Here is a 17,726-nt window from a genome sequence, read left to right on the forward strand (position 1 = left end):
CAATGGATGGTCCAATTGGTCTGAAAATTTCATAGCAGATAGATCTTGACTTATTCATCACTTTTACTTCATGTCACTTTTGATCTAACTAGTTAGCTATAGTTTTTGAGATAAAAGCCAAAAACTGCATTTGACCCCTATGTTCTATTTTTAGCCATGGCGGCCAGGTTTGTTAATTAATCAAAACTTTGGATGCAATTTATTAATCAGTAACCCTAAGGAACATTCAGTTAGAGTTAAGAAGTATTAGGCCCAGTGGTTTCAGAGGAGAAGATTTTTAATGTTAGCAAACATGATGAACAAATTGTGTATTAACTTTTTTGTAGTCCTTACTTTGCTGAACATTTTTGCTGTTTACAGTTTATCTTTGTCTTCAATAATACTCAAAATAATAACCAAAAGCTGCAAAATTTTCTTAAAATTACCAATTTAGTGGCAGCAACCCAACAATGAGTTGTTCAGTTCGTATGAAAATTTCAGGGCTGATAAATCATGACGTATTGAACATTTTTATCCATGTCAGAATTGATCTAATTGCTTTAGTTTTTGAGATATCAGCCAAAAACTGCATTTGACCCCTATGTTCTATTTTTAGTCATGGCGGCCATGTTTGTTGATTGATCAAAACTTCGTATACAATCTATAAACAAGATACCATAAGAAACATTCAATTAAAGTTTGAAGGTATTTGGCCCAGTCGTTTCAGAGGAGAAGATTCTTGAAATAGTTTACGACGACGACAGACAACGGACGACGACGGACGCCAAGTGATGGCATAAGCTCACCTAGCTCTTTGATCCAGGTAAGCTACAAAAATGTAGAAAACGAATTACCGCGTCATACTGATTCACCAGAAAAACATACTTTATGATGCTCTCTAGAAATCTTGTTAGTTATTTGCACTAATTTGTCGTTTGGTTGCTGGCTTATTGAGATATATCCAAAATATACTTTTATTCATAAAAAATGATAGATATGTGATCGGTAGCAAGTCATTTCGTACATTGACCATTTCGTACCTCTGCCATTTCGTACCCAAAATTACCATTTCGTACCCAACATTTACCATTTCGTACCCACGATAGAAACCATTTCGTACCCTATGGGCCAAATGCATCTACCATTTCGTACCTCATGGACTAGATATATGTTTAATATTTCGTATCATATATTTGTAAAAGTTATCATTTTTTTCAAGATGTAAAACATTTTGAGATGATTTTTTTTTTAATATAACGTAAATAAAATGCATCCAGCCGTAGAAATGTTATAAAGACCGATGATTGGTTTGATTAAGCAGCACTTGGAAACTTTAATAGTTTTAATTACACTTTGTTTGTTTGCAGGATTTGTCCTTAACTAATTTTTCAACTCTAAAAAAATGAGGTTAATAAACCAACAAAGGAATAATTATCTTCAACTGTTTTTATAGTTATTATTACCAGTTGTTTTCGTCGGGAAATACAGTGAAAAGGGACACAAGCTGATATTTAACCAAGAAATAAAACACACATAAATCTTCCACGAGATACGAAATGGCATACATACAAGCCTTCCATGAGGTACGAAACGGTATACGTACAAACCTTCCAAAAGGTACGAAATGGTATACATACAAATCTTCCATGAGGTACGAAATGGCATACACACGAATCTTCCATGAGGTACGAAATGGTATACATATAAATCTTCCATAAGGTACGAAATACCAATGAGACAGTTTTTACCAAGAAATGAAACACTAATAAATCTTCCATGAGGTACGAAATGGTATACAAACAAATCTTCCATGTGGTACGAAATGGTATACATATAAATATTCCATGAGGTACGAAATGGTATACATGTAAATATTCCATGAGGTACGAAATGGTCAAGGTACGAAATGGTCAGGGTACGAAATGGTTTTTGCCAGGGTACGAAATGGGGGTACGAAATGGTTAGGGTACGAAATCACTATAATTCATGTGATCAATACTGTTAATATGTAAAAGAAAATCCAGACAGTTAAAACTAAAATTGTACCGTTGAAATGTTTTGCTTCTTATTTAACTCCCATAAAAACCAGGAACGATAACCATGCTTCGGAAATTGCACATAGTTCTGCCTTTTAGTAGAAATAACATTTTTTACACCTTGTGATAGGTCAAAACAACACTGTAAGGACTGGACAAATAAATTGAAAATATACACGCATTAACTGGTAGTTATCAAGCACGTATAGTTCCATATAGTTGCTTTTTTGTCCTTTCCCCTGTCATTCTCCAAATTGCACTGAGGTGATATGTGCAATTTCAAAGTTGCACGAAGTTAATATTTGCCAATATTGTCGTAATATTTTTTGCTACTCTTTATGACAGTATCGTGGGTACATAATACATTTGTTTGAGGTGGTATCCCTTTGCTGCTGTTTCCTTCCAATACAGAGGAAATGATGTTTATTTCATTTGGTGTGTCTGAAGAAGAGCATATACCGATATCAATTCAACAGTGAAATAAGATAAAAACAAAATAAATGTCAAAGTGGCAATAATATTATATATAAACATAAGTGAATGTACATTTTGTTCATTAACATACACACTGACAATAATTTTCAACTTATATATTCATTGTATTTAAATGAGACAGGTTATATTACCTTTTAAAAGTAAATGAAATTCATTTTTTTGACATGACAATTTTGCAAATCGGATTTCCAAAATTTGCTGAAAAATCGTCACTATGCCTATTATACTATAAAGATTTTGGTACATGTTGGTAAAAGTACAATTCTGTTACGGCACGAGTTGTTAGAAATCGGATGCAAGGTGGCATTTAAAGGTACAAGTTGATAAAGATAATCCCCACGGGTAACTCCGCATGCGCGAAAGTCCAAAAGAAGCAGAATGAAAGATTTTAAATTCACAATTATAACAATTGGTATATTGATTAACTATTCAAGTTTGGACTTTAGCTTCTATTTTAACAGAATTTTGGTACATACACACAATACAAGCACGCAACATGAGCAAACAGCACACAGTAGGTAAAAACGACAGTCATCAAAAAAGAAGATACTCAGGTCAATACACATAATTAGGTAAAATATATACTTATATGATAACAAAAGGACACGATGAAACATACAGAAACAGACAACAGAAGTTAGGCGATAAAATATTCCCTTACAAAAGGAAGGGAAGTCGTGTAAGTCTAAAGGATAAACAGCTACTAATCCGAAAGTTTAAAACAAAATAATTCAACATTGGCCTTAATAAAAGTTCGAAAGACTTTTGTACTGACTCGATTTTACTCGATCCATGCATTGATACTTGAAAAAACAGAATACAAAAAGATTTAGGTAATTTTCTAGATACACATGTTCTTCAGCTGGTTCTGTCATCATGTTTGTTGTTGTTTCAACATACGGTTTCCAACAATAGACAAGCGCCTGTAACATTTTTCAAGCTCTAAATTGCAAGGAGAAGGCACAATTCGAATATAAATGAACAGATTAAATATCATTCTGATAAAGACATCAGTTACTATTATAATTAAGCAAACACTTTAATAGAAAGTAATAACTATTGACGAACTTATGACGGGGTTTACATTTTTGTGACACATTAACCCTATTTCCATGACCATGAATGCAAGCACAACAGAATCAGTGTAAACAATCAAAGTCAAACAACTACAAAAAACAATTATAAGCTATTACTTTGGTCAAATAAATATTTCAAGACACAATGGAAATTGGAAGCATTTAAATGAAAACAATACTTTTCAATGTCGTAGTAAAGAATGTTCAAAATACTCATTGAAATTATTATGAAATCATGTTTCGTTCTCTCTTAAAATTTGTCACTATACTTTTAAATAGCTTTAGTATAATAAAAATACACAAAAAGGATCAATCCAAACATAGAAAAAGGAAATAGTACAAATTACTGTTTTGTAACGTAAATGATAAGCAATATCAATATCAAATGATACAAAATACAGTGTTGCCTACATTAACGTCGTTTGGTGGCTGAAAGAGAATTGTCTCATTAGCAACCATACCAAAATCTTGTTTTGTTTTTTTTTTTTCATATTTACAACCTAGTAAACAATATAACTTTAGACCTCGTCTATAAACTTGAGTAACTTTAGAATATAGATAAAAGAACAAATCTCAAACATGTTTGCTTAGGTAATGGCATCACTGTACCAAGTCAGGAATATGACAGTTGTTATCCATTCGTTTGATGTATTTGAGCTTTTGATTTTGCCATTTGCTTGGGGACTTTTCGTTTAGAATTATCCTCGGAGTTTGGTATTTTTGTTATTTTACTTTTCACTTTAAAATAAAAGACTTGTAATAATTGTTCATTTGCTGTATGTATTGGTTTGTTGTTTTTCTTTTAAAATTCAGTACTAAATTACTCACTGCACACTGTCACATAGACTGTATCTTGACGGATTTCTTGACCAATAAATCCTTGACACGTGTATCGTCCTTCATCGGCGTAAGTAAAATTAAAAATTTGAAGAATCCTAGTATTAGTTACTCTATATTTGGTCTTAAACTTAGGGTTGACATCCTTTCCGTCAGAAATAATTGTCGATTGTTCAAAACACCACGTCACATGATCATTTTTGGTTGCAATAAATGGACATGCAATTTCAGTGGTATCTTTCTTCGAAAAGAGCTTTTTGCAATTCCATAAGCCTGAAATATATATGTTTACGGAAACACTTTCTAAATTGTTTTAATGAAGAAATGTATCTCTGTTCGGATTTGCGTTTACTTTTTGTATATTTTGTTTTTTATGCTCTTCAGATATGCTGGTCTCAGGCATCACTGAACATGACGAATAGACATTAATTGTCGAAATGCGCACCTTGTGCACTACAATTGGTACCGCTAATTTTGTTTCTATTCGTTCTACATTTTTGAAGCAACTGTACATTGTTCCTATGTGCACATTAACTACACTTTTTGACTTGGTTGCAAATATACATCTCACTCTCGTCCTCTTTTGTATGAACATTATACAGATTTTCAATTAAACATAACACAAACAAAGTTTAGCTTTAAGGAAAACATTTGTCAGTGACGAACGATGGAACATGTCTCTGATCTGCATATTGTCAGGACACTTCAGACAGCTCATTGTACACGTACCTATTCCAATCAAACGCTCACATACATAGGGTAAATGATGTCAGATTTAAAACATAGGCATTAGTAATAACATAAGTTCATACATTGTATTACAGTGTATTTGATTTTATATATATAAAAAAAATAATGAGGTGGGGTATGATTGCCAATAAAACAACTAACCGCATATAGCTATGTTCGTTTTAGTGAAACTTTCATCAAGTTGTGTAATACACATGACACGCCAAGATGCTTTTCGATATTTGATGACCAATCGTTCTAAAACGAACTCAATTTGCTGTATTTTAACCTTATTTAGGTATTTAGAATGACAGGTCATAAAGTAAATATAATTATATAAATGCCTTTTACTTAGCGAAGATTGCAGAAATCACTAATTCTATAATTCTTAACGAACTTACTGAAAAGAATGCAGAACATGCATGTATACACTGTATTCATTTCTAGTCAAAGTGGAATCCTGAAATGTAATTATTTTAATTCTTAATAAATTATACTAGATTACACTCAACTAACATCATGAATAACAATAACATGAATAATGAAAGCGTTGATTAATTTCTGTTTGTTATATATAGGTACATGTGTATTCATATGATTTTTTCTCATGTACATCAACAGTTGTCTTTTTCATCATATGTTTTTCAAATTGTTTAATTATGTTTATGCTAAGAAAGTTTCGGTTTAAGTAATATTTTTTCTGTACCAACTTGTCTTAACTTATCAAACAAAAACGAGGTCAGAGGGCACAATATGGTCTCATCATAAAGACAGGTCTCTAAATAACAGGCTCTAAGCAATTTGTCAAGTGTTCACTTGACGAGAGTCTAAAAACATAGCGACAATGTTTTGACTGATGTCATCAAGAGACGCAATCAACACAAAGTTACTAAGACTATGTTATACGCTCTTTTTCTAATAAAATCGTACGACAATTCAATTGCTGATTACAAAAAAAATAAACATTAAGTTATAACAAGAAACAACAAATAACGAGGCTCCATACTTGGTACAGGAGCATTATCATAAGGTAGTGTCAAACTAAGTTGTTTAGGTCTTAACACCCCTTTTTAATATTGAATTTGTTTATTCTGATAATAGGTAATTATAAATCGAGAATGATGCATTATATGCTACCAATCATAGCAGGAGAAAGCAGACATCTACCAGTACTCATTAGTAATGAATGATCTTTGTATAGTTCATGATCATGAATTTAAGTAGAGTTATCAATCATTAACTGATTTAAGCTTGATAGACTAGTTTAGAATATTCAAAGGGAATTCAATTATTTAAATAACTTAATATGATATTTATACTCACGTCGAAATTGAATTTGGTGTAAAGATAGATATATAATCCAAAACTCAGGATTTTATAAAGGTTGATTTTTGAAAATTTAATGATTCATATTGGATAATTTAAGATGAAGAATAAAGAATTATATTGTCCTGTTAATTGTATATTTTTATTGTCAATTATTTGTTTCCGCTATTCATGCTCATGACTATGATCCTTAAAACTGCAATTGTTAAATTTTCATTTGACAATCTACGCACAATCTACGCACTTAACAAACTACAGAAAAAGACCATTGATCTTTTATGATTAAACAATATTGTGGTGTTTCCCCTGATATATCCTATGTGTGTTAAGCACAATAAAAATGACGTAAGTTTTATGATAAACAAAGATGTGACAATGCTTATAAGATACATAAATATATATACGTATTATATATTCATAAACTATCTGCAGAACAAATATTCAATATCGCGTTCTTACAATTAAACTTCAATTAAGCTTCCTCCGACAAAATTGACCAAAGACGATAATGTCTAGTCTTTTTCTGTTTTAATCTTCTTTAACATTTTTTATAGCCATGATCACTATAATACAATGTTTCTACGCTTTACAATCTGTTGTCAAAACTGTACTATATCATCTCCACATTATTTATCTAGTTGGTCACTGGAAGTTCAGAAAAAAATATAGTAACAGCTATAGTGTTGTATCTCCGCTATTTTTGATATTTATATTTAAGAAAATGTTATCACAATCATCTTAGTAATGTAAATGTATGCTTTTATATTTAGCAGGATTTAAACTTAATCTATGAGTACTCAGCAAATCACGTATCGCTACTGTTATGTAAAAAAGGAAAGTTGAATATAGTTAAAAGTATCACTTCCCCAAACTAAGTTGCTGTATGTTTCACTGGTGAATTATAAAGCAAAAGAATTCGTAACCAAAAATACTGATTTCTTGCATAAATACAAAGATTAAGTTAAAAATTTGTCTGTATCAGCAGAAAACCTATTACAAACAGGATATCACATCTTCATATTTTAAGTATATAAAGCCGGTTAATTTAGATACAATACTTGTTAACTCAACGGTCCTATGAATAAACTGATTCTAATAGGTTATCAATAATTTAACATTGTAATAAAATCTTTGATTTTTATTTTCGGTGGTTACATTGATTTTGTTTTTAAATAAGTTAGAACATATATGTATTCTTATGAGTTTTTGCAAATGTTTAACCCCATGACATTATGTATGAGACTGTCATAAGTCAGGAGTCGGTAGTCAATTAATTCATGTTGGTTTCTGTCTATAAATTTCTTTTTCGTTTATTGCTTTAAATAAAACGGACCGTTGGGTTTCCTCGTTGGAATAATTTTACATTTTGTAATGTTGGAGCCTTTAAAGCTTACTATACGTTAAAGATTATCCTCATTGTTGAACCTGAAAAACATATGTACACGTATGTTTACTCAATTCTATATCTAACTGAAATGTGTTATAGCTTATCAAACAATTGCCTGCGTTCAATGTCCTACATTTATACTCCATTAACTACCCTTTTCCCGCTTTTTCATTACAAACAATAATTTGTTTAGACGTAGGAAGTTTGCGAATACTAATGACTGCGTTGTGGTTTATTTGGTCATTGTATTGCGAATTTATTTCGTCTATGCAGAGAAGTTTTCTTTCAGGTACTCTTCAATTTTTGTTTGCTTGATATGAAACATAGCTGATCTTGTCCGATATGTCTACAAAAAAAAAGAAGGTTATAAACAACATTGTTTAAGACAAAAAAGGAAAAATCAATTTACAGTAATTTTATACTTAGACGTAATACACATTTATGATATGAAGTTCAATATGAATTAATCAGTCGATCCGCATAGTTTATCATTTAATATTCCATGTTTTACAAAAGAACTTAGCACTTATGGTTGAAACTTGCGTATTTAACATCATAAAAGTATTTGCACTTTAAGATAATAAACAAATTAAATACTATTTGAAAAGAACAAACTCTAATAAAACAACTTTCTACAAACAAACCTACATACTATACAAATTAAAACAACTGTATGGTGTCGGTATTTCTCATCATTAACTCCTCGACACATGTATCGTCCTTGCATTATCAGCATCAGTAAAATTTAAAATTTAAAGATTAAAAGTGTCGTTTTTCCATATGTGAATGTGGATTTCGAATTGACGTCTCTTCCAACAGCAACCAATTTTAGCTGTTGTCCTTATAAATTGTGATGCGCAGTCTCGGCGTACTAGTATGGCACTAGAGGAATTTCCCAACCTTGTTTCCTTGTCACTCTGGGGAATTCTAATCGGGCCGATGCCATTTCGATTACAGCCGTCGGTGACGTCATGTTGATGGGATATAACTCGTGTATAATGGGCCATCATACCAGTGGTAGAGGTAGGCATTGCCTCTAAAATGTCCTATAGCACTTATGCCCTTGACCCGTACGAGTTTGTCAGCAAAGGGTAAGGGGAGTGCCCTGATATACAAAGTCAAAATTAACTATTGCCGACTAGCCAAACTAAGAGATTCTCCACGTGGGCAATGATACCAGAGGTAGAGGTAGGCATTGACTTTAAAATGGCTCATAGCACTTGTGCCCTAGACCCGTACGAGTTTGTGAGCAAAGAGTTAAAAGGAGGAGGGGGTATCCTGGTTTATCACGAAGTCAAAATAAACTATTGCCGGCTGGCCAAACTAAGAGATACTCCTCGTGGGCCATTATATCAGAGGTAGAGGTAGGCATTTCCTCTAAAATGGCCCATATCACGTATGCGCTAGACCCGTACGAGTTTGTCAGCAAAGGGTAAGGGGAGTACCCTGGTATATCTCAAAGTCAAAATTAACTATTGCCACTCATACCACATCTTCATATTTATATTGGACATTATACACAAATATAAAAACACCCATAAAATAGCAACTGTATTCTCAGCTGATGTTTGTAAATAAAAAAGCGCTTCGGACGCACGCAATTTATAAGGTGTTTTCATTTTGGCATAAAACAAAAGTTTCTTAAGTCTTACGTCTTTTACTTTTTCATTATAAAGTCGCAAATAGTGTTTCTGTTTTAATCTGGATTGCTTGAATAAGTTACTAGCACCTGGTCAAGCCCATTGTTGGTGCATTATTAGTCCTAGCGGGTATCAGCAGCTATGTAGTCAGTGTTTCGGTACTGCAATGATTTATTGACATTTTTTTCTAAAATTTCATTTTAAGTTGAACTTTGAAATTATTAAGAAACTAAGGTTCTGACTCCTTCAGGCAAAATTGACCTTAGCCGAAAAAAGTATAATAAAAATACCGAACTCCAAGGCAAATTCAAAAAGGGGAATTCAATTAAAACTGACAAAATCAAACGTTATCATGCAAAGGAACAAGTGAAAACAACTGCACGTTCCTGACTTGGTACAGGTCTTTTCTGAAGAAAATTGTGGGTTTAACCAGGGTTGGAAACACAGCTGTATCAAACATTAAAAACTAAGGCCATTAGACTTTCTGCCTCTATTCATCAAACTCATAAACCTAGAAATACTCAACAACGATGACCTTATAATTTTTCTAACGGAAATTAAAAATTGATTATAATTTGAGATTGAAAGGTACATTTTCCCGAATGTGACCTACCTATTTAGAATTACCACTGGGATTGTACTTACACGAGCAACACTACGGGTTCCACATGCGGAGCAGGATCTCATTACCCTTCCGGAACACTTGTCGGGTTTGTTTTGCTCTTTAATTTTCTATGTTGTGCTTTTTATACTGTTGATGTCATTTGGTCTTTTTCTTATTTCCCAATGCGTTGTCAGTGTATTGTCGACTTATGAGTTTGAATATCCCTTTGGTATCGTTCGCTTCTCTTTTAGAAGTAACGTTTGCATGACATTAAGATACGAGCAAAAGTCTTATGCAAAATAGTATACTGCTATGATGCTTTAATGTCTTCTAGAAAGATTTTTCAGTGGGCAAACTTATCAATTGAGTGCGGCCTTCGTTTTAACTGTACTTGATTTGCCAACGACTATGTAACAAATGGTCATTTTAGTTCATATATTTTAGTTTCAATATGTGTTTGACCTCACTACTGACATTTCTGCTCCACAGCGTCATGATTATTAGTGCAATATAGTAAAATTAGATAATGTTAACCTTTCTTGCAATTTCAACTGATCAACAGCATCTAGGACCTCACCTGATTTTTGGTAGGTTTGTATTGCTCAGTCTTCGGGTGTTTTTTAGTGTTGTATAAACTTTTGTTTTTTCTTTCTTTGCAATAATGGTGTTTTTGGTTTCTCTCCGACTAAGCAATTTTGATTGTCCCTTTGTATCATCTGCCTCTTTTGTTGTTGAGCGATGGTGGTATTTATTATACCACATCCGTTCACAAATATAGATGTATATGTGCTAATTTATCTTATTTTGTCATCCATATATATAATCAAATATTGGTATTATAAACTGACATTACAATATCCTCTTAAAGTTCAACTTAATTCCGTTCTTCTTGCTTTTTAACTTGGATACATAAAAACGGAAATATAACGATCTTTGAGATTTTGATCCTGTTATTTTAAATAAATTTCGTTTCTCCACAACTATTAATATGTCATTCCATTGTTTTTCAGGATTTAAATGACAATGCGTATTACAAAACATTCACCCAAAAATACTGAATGGATAACATTTCTTTATTGCGATATTGTATATTAAAAATATTTGTACAGAATCACATTTGCGATATCAATGAGAATTTGAAATTTTATTGTTTATTATACGTGTACATGTGTTAAGAGCATGAACACAGAACAACTTGTGCTACTCTCCGCATCGTTACATTATGTAAATTTAATCACTGAATGGCTTTTGTAAGTATTTCCTAGATTAAAGCATTACTTTTTCTTTTGTTACTAATTCATCTTTACACAAAGAACTTAGAAGTTGAAGATTATATCCAAAATAAAAAAAAACACAACAAGGAAAATTAAAACAGAAAATAGAACAGTCCACAAATCATATAGATGTACAAACATAAACACGCTAAAATGTGAAGAAAATTAACTGAGCTATAAACAAATTTAATGGAGAGCAGTTCCTGCTTCACTATTGACACAATATTGCAATTCAAAATAATAGAATGCAAGATTAACAATTCTTATATAAGTCATAGAAATGATTGTTTGAATTTAAAATCAATCATGTTTTTTTACATATAACAATGTCATTATAAACAATAACATGACATGAACCACAAATATATGGCTCCCATGTTCGATTTTGTTAAATTGTTTTATAGTATTTGACATAATTATGATAAATCAAAGCATTGATATTTATGTCAGATGTTTAATTTGAAGGCTGTTTATTCTACCCAGCATTTCATTTGAACGACAATAAAGTAAATATCAATATCAACGCATAAATCACTATGATTATGAGTGTATCTTACTCATAGTTTTATTAGTTTTATCCAAATATTTGCTTAGTCACATCATGCTTTGTCTTAAACTATACGATATTAATTTCAATTTCACGGTTTGTTTTATACTATTTCAAAATAAAAATAAACTAAACAATGCATTCTTAAAATCCATCATTAATATCTTCATACTTGTGGATATCTCTGGTTTGATTTTTCAGCTGTTCATATGGATTCATAATATTTGTATTAATGTATTCGTGAGTGTTTGAATTTATGACCCTCTCGATGCTGTTGTTTGGGCTGCTATTTGTACTGTCGACAATGACGACATCTTGTTCGTTAGATGTGTCAGTAAATCCACTATATGTAGAGTTTGATATATCATTTGTATCAAGGCTATAGTTTGTCATCTCGACTGATTGAGGATTGGCACTATCAGTTATGTCTAAATAGACATGTACAACAGGCTCTCTATACTGACTTTCATCTTCTTCAGACGATGTGCTGAAAAAAATCACTTGTTTTAGAAAATCATACATGTTCATGTGTAAATTTAATACAATACTGACGAGAACAATCGAGGGATTGCTCATGCTAAAACGAAGTATGTTCTTTTTTCATATATGTTCTTTTTCTGTTTCCAGTAAGGTACAACATGTTGCCAACCAAATGGTAACAGTTTAGGTTATCAACATACTAGCTTTATCGAACTGTAATTAGGACGTAAAAATTAAACTTTTAAATAAGGAAAAATAAAATTTCCTCACCAGCGAGAATGTTCTTTATCAACTGAATAAAGGTAATATTTGAAATAAATCAACGGGCAATCATCAACACAAGAAAAAAAGACATCAGTCATTGACACTGTCTTTCTATTGTCATTGGCTCTAAATCACCCAAGTGTAAAAAGTCCGTAAATCCGGTAGCAAACCGATATGCCAGTAAAGTATGAGAAGTTTCAGTTCTTGAAATTGTTTTTAGCTTATTATGTTTCTATTTTTTTAATTTGTTTTGTGCGTTGATTTTTAATACAGGCTTTATAAAGCACAAAAATGTCAGTATTCACCTCTGAGGCTAACAAAACCTTTAAATAGACTTATTAAGAAGGGATATAGTTACGATACTGTTGTCAGGTCATTAAAGATTGCATATTTTGGCGTTAATATTGATTCACTTATAGGGTCTTTGCATCGGCACTAAACACATTTATTTAAAAACCAGTTGTTGGCATGACACAGGTTATGTTCTTCTCATATATGTTATGATGGTACGATACTAAACCCCTAACGGGAAGGATTGTGCCTGATATTCATATGATGAAGACATAATCTTTCTATCAGTTTAAATGAAGTCTGGAGCTGGCATGTCAGTTAACTGCTAGTAGTCTGTTGTTATTTATGTATTATTGTCATTTTGTTTATTTTCTTTGGTTACATCTTCTGACATCAGACTCGGACTTCTCTTGAACTGAATTTTAATGTGCGTATTGTTATGCGTTTACTTTTCTACATTGGCTAGATGTATATGGGGAGGGTTGAGATCTCATAAACATGTTTAACCCCGCCGCATTTTTGCGCCTGTCCCAAGCCAGGAGCCTCTAGCCTTTGTTAGTCTTGTATTATTTTTAATTTTAGTTTCTTGTGTACAATTTGGAGTTTAGTATGGCGTTCATTATCACTGAACTAGTATATATATTTGTTTAGGGGCCAGCTGAAGGACGCCTCCGGGTGCGGGAATTTCTCGCTGCATTAAAGACCTGTTGGTGACCTTCTGCTGTTGTCTGTTCTATGGTCGGGTTGTTGTCTCTTTAACACATTCCCCATTTCCTTTCTCAATTTTATATGTGCAAAATTCATCATGGAAATATAAAATTGAACTACTAAGTAAGTTATGTTGTTCGTACCGTTCGACTGGGCTTGGAACATTGGCCGTCGCCAATTGACCTGAAAATAAGATACCTACTTCATTACCAGATCTCCATTAAGCATGTGTATAGTTTTGAGAGTTTAATAAAAGTTACGAGAAAATATCAGTTTAAAGTTCCTGATAAAACACATACCTCAATGTAACAGTGTTTTTTTGTTTTTTGTTTTAATTTTCGTAAGCGTCATGGTAGTACTTCAAAAACTGTTTGTGTCAGGTAAATTAAGGAGAAGCGTTTCTTATAAATAAATAAAAGTTTTTTTTTTATCAAAATTTTACATATATAAAATAGAGGCGAGAGATACCAACAGGACATTCAAACTCATTATTCGAAAATAAACTCACAACGTCTTGACAAAAAAAAGTACACCAATATTTTTGAAATGCCGTTTTTGTTTTTGAGATACGAGCTTTTGAAATTCATAACCTCATACTGCAAAATTAACAAATTAACAAATTAACAAATTAACAAATTGTGACAAACGGTGACACTAACGAAAGATATCTGTGACTTCAGCGGTCATTCTTTTGACCAGTGCAATAAATGGATAAGAATGCATGATGGACTACTACGTGTTTACGATCAACCAAGAACACGTGTTATTTAATGTAATACAACACAGTTGTTCATGCATTGCGGGATGAACAATTTCGCTTAGTATTTCAACTTTTGTATCTACATTTATAGTTCGTCATATAAAGTATTCGTTCAATTTTCAGATTAACGAATAGTTGATTCTATGCAAAGAAACGAGTGCTTGAACTACCGGAAATATAGCCATTAATATTATTGATGATTAAACGAGGATTTCAGATATTCGTCTAAAAGACAGCACAGAAACAACAATGAAAAAAAAATCAATTACCCATAAGATGAACTTTGAATTCATTAAGATAGTTAAAAAAATAAGGGATCCTTTAATTTTGACTGGGTTCGCACAAAAAGGGAAGACTTAATGTGTGTCAAATATCGGTTTGGGTCACTAAAATGTGCCAGCTTTTCACGTAATTGATGTAATGATATTGTACTTACTTTTATGATTAAAAAGGTCATTTAAATCGAGGAAGGGTATTTATTTATTACTCTGTCTCTAAGAAACAAAAACAAAAACATTTCAGAAAGATTTATTTTTTCATTATCTGGAAAAGAGATAAAAGGGTAAGAATTTATTACTCTGTCTCTAAGAAACAAAAACAAAAACATTTCAGAAAGATTGGTTTTTCATTATCTGGAAAGGAGATATTAACTATAGAAATCCATCAAGTATTTTAACCCTAAACCAAATATGAGTTGCACAATGGCCTTATATGATAACGAATCTAAGAAAGATTAATTAAATCATGATAAATGGTTTAGGAGGAGTTGCGGATACAATATTGGTACCCCATATGAGGCAATGGCAAAGTTCATGTTTAGGAAATAGAAACCTCAAAAATAATTTTGAGCAAAACAAAATATGAAACGCAAAATGCCATTGTATGGTAAGGAATATGAGGTTTAATTTCATTAGGATAAGTGGTTAAAGCGGTTGGAGTTTTGGATACAAAAGTGAAACATATCGTACCGGAAGAACGAACTATAAGACGGAAGGACGGACGGACAGCGGACGGGCGGACTTCCATCACTATATACTTCCGGTTCACCATGAATGCGGGGGTATAAATTTAATAGGTGATCTAGTAATCAAAGATACCCCGTTTGCAAAAAAAAACTATTTCATGGAACAAAACATTAAAGTTGAATGAATTTTGGCTTGTACTCTATTTTTCATCATTCTTTATTTATTCTAAAAATATTTTATCAATAGATATTAACTTTTATTATGGGTCAAATAAGATATTTGTTCTTTGGAACTCTTAATTTCATAATACTGTATTATCCCATAAAACGTATTTAAATTGATAACAACTCAAAATACAGAAAGGCCCAGTTTGTTCAGAACGGTCCAGCCCATTCATAATGACCAGGTATAAATACAAATAAGAAGATGTGGTATGAGTGCCAATGAGACAACTCGCCATCCAAGTCATAATGTGTAAAAAGTGAACAATTGAAGGTCAAAGTATGGACTTTTTTATGGAGCCTTGGCTCACACCGAACATCAAGCTATAAAGAGTCTCAAAATGACTAGTGTAAAACAGGAAAACCAACGGTCTAATCTATATAAAAAACGAGAAAAGAGAAACACTTATGAATCACATCAACAAACGGCAACCACTGAACAGATTCCTGACTTAGGATAGGTGCAAACAAATGCAGCGGGTTTACACGTTTTAACAGGCGCCAACCTTCACCCTAACCTGAAATAGTAGTGTAACATTACAACATAGAAAGACACACTATAAAATATCAATTGAAATGGCTTACCTCAATCAAAAAGACATATTAACAAAAAAAAAAGTCTGTAATGGACTGGTTTTGCTTTTATTGATGAAGGCATTTTGAGATAAATTGGCAACAGACGGACTCGTCTACGGATTTATGTGTTCCAAAATATGTCAAGCTTTTTACCGTCCTCACTTTTTATAACACAATTTTTTGTGTTTTTTTCGAAGCAGCTTTGTTTTTTAATGGCATTATACATAATACAAAAAAATCCAAAAGCGTATATGGAGAGAAGCGTTTAACTCATTCCTTCAAATAGTTTTGACAGGTTTTAAAGAGCTCATATGATTTTTATACTAGACATTGGAAATTTCACTATTTCACGTGAAATAAATGCACAGGAACAATGCATGGCAATGGACAAAACCCTACTACTACACGGCGAAAAAGAAAGCCGAATCGTGTAACCAATATACAGTATTTTTATAATCTGAGCATGCAAATTGAAGATTATGTTATATATTTTTCATTTAATACATTGGTTGAACAAAAATATTTATTATGAGAGTCCCAGACAGTATATAAGTTGACAGTTTTCCCACACATTCCACGTGTTTTAATTGGTAGTTAACTCGTAGTAGATTACAATGCATCATAGTTCATTGAGTCTATTGGTCAGTTTTTCAAATACATGTTTACCTTATATTTGGGAAATTACTATGCAAATATATACTGACGTCAGGGAAACTAAAGTTCCTGGCCTGTTTAAGTGGATATGAATATTTTTACAGTATTTTCATAATTCAAACAACGTCGTTACTGTTAAATATTATTTCAAGGTAATTGAATTTCAACAAAAGTTTTTAATATGTGTTAAACTAATTATACGCAAAAGGAGACAACGCTGAAAACATTGAAAGTAGGCACAAAACCCGAAACTGATGGTAATGACGGAAAGAACATCCGGAAACCAACTAACCCAAAACGAATAATCGTTAGGTAGGATGAAAAACTACAGCTCTGCATCCTTATTAAAATCAAACTTGACAAACATGACGAATCATCTTTAAAGTAAAAACAAATTGCTTTCAACCCATGGTTGTTCTCTAGCTATTTTCTTCAAAAGTTTGAATTTCAGAAAATAGTGTTTTCAGCTACGTACATTAATGTCTGCAGCATATACAGTCATTTCTTTAATAACAAAACCAAAGGGGTACCAATGTGTAAGATTACAGTGAGATCGTATTTTTCATTTGATGAAAAAGCACAAGAGCAAGGGTATATTATGAGAGCATGTTAAGGAAAACTAAAAACAGATACTGACCAAATCACAAAGTAGCAAAACAAAAACTGCAGGTGAAAGAAACTTGCTTACAACTTTTAAAGATTAATCTAATAATGTATCAATTCATTGTGAGTTAATATTTGCACCTGGGATCACCCCCAGTTTTGGTGGGTTCGAATTGCTCAGTCCTTAGATTCTATGTTGTGTTTTGTGTACTATTATTTTTCTGTTAGCGTTTAGCGTTGTCAGTTTATTTTCGTCTTATGAGTTTGAATGTCC

The sequence above is a fragment of the Mytilus californianus genome, unplaced genomic scaffold, assembly GCF_021869535.1.
Source record: "Mytilus californianus isolate M0D057914Y unplaced genomic scaffold, xbMytCali1.0.p SCAF_8, whole genome shotgun sequence".
In the NCBI taxonomy this organism is placed as follows: Eukaryota; Metazoa; Mollusca; class Bivalvia; order Mytilida; family Mytilidae; genus Mytilus; species Mytilus californianus.